The sequence below is a fragment of the Etheostoma spectabile genome, chromosome 15, assembly GCF_008692095.1.
Source record: "Etheostoma spectabile isolate EspeVRDwgs_2016 chromosome 15, UIUC_Espe_1.0, whole genome shotgun sequence".
In the NCBI taxonomy this organism is placed as follows: domain Eukaryota; kingdom Metazoa; phylum Chordata; class Actinopteri; order Perciformes; family Percidae; genus Etheostoma; species Etheostoma spectabile.
In genome coordinates, this window is record NC_045747.1 from 1323662 (window position 1) to 1324025 (window position 364).

Genomic DNA, 364 nt, shown 5'->3' on the forward strand with positions numbered 1-364 from the left:
ATCTGTCATTTGATCCTTTTGGAGATTTTTCCATCTTTTCTTGGCTTCTTTATGCACAGTAATACACATTTTTACCTGAGTAAGTATGAGTGTATATCATATTTGTGTAGACTGAGGACGGTTATATGTTGATTCATTTAAATGTCCTCAGTATATTTTGTATGATTACAAAGCTGTGATACGCCTCTTGTGCCCTAAGGTGAAATTAATCAATGGATAAAATGAAAAATGAAAAGGGAATGACTTAACTGTATTTTGAAAGGGATAATTAACAGTGATTGAGATTGATGTGTTGCAAAACCAAACCTATTTTTTTATAATTAAATCATGAACCCAGTCAATTGCTGTTGCATTGTTGTAATTT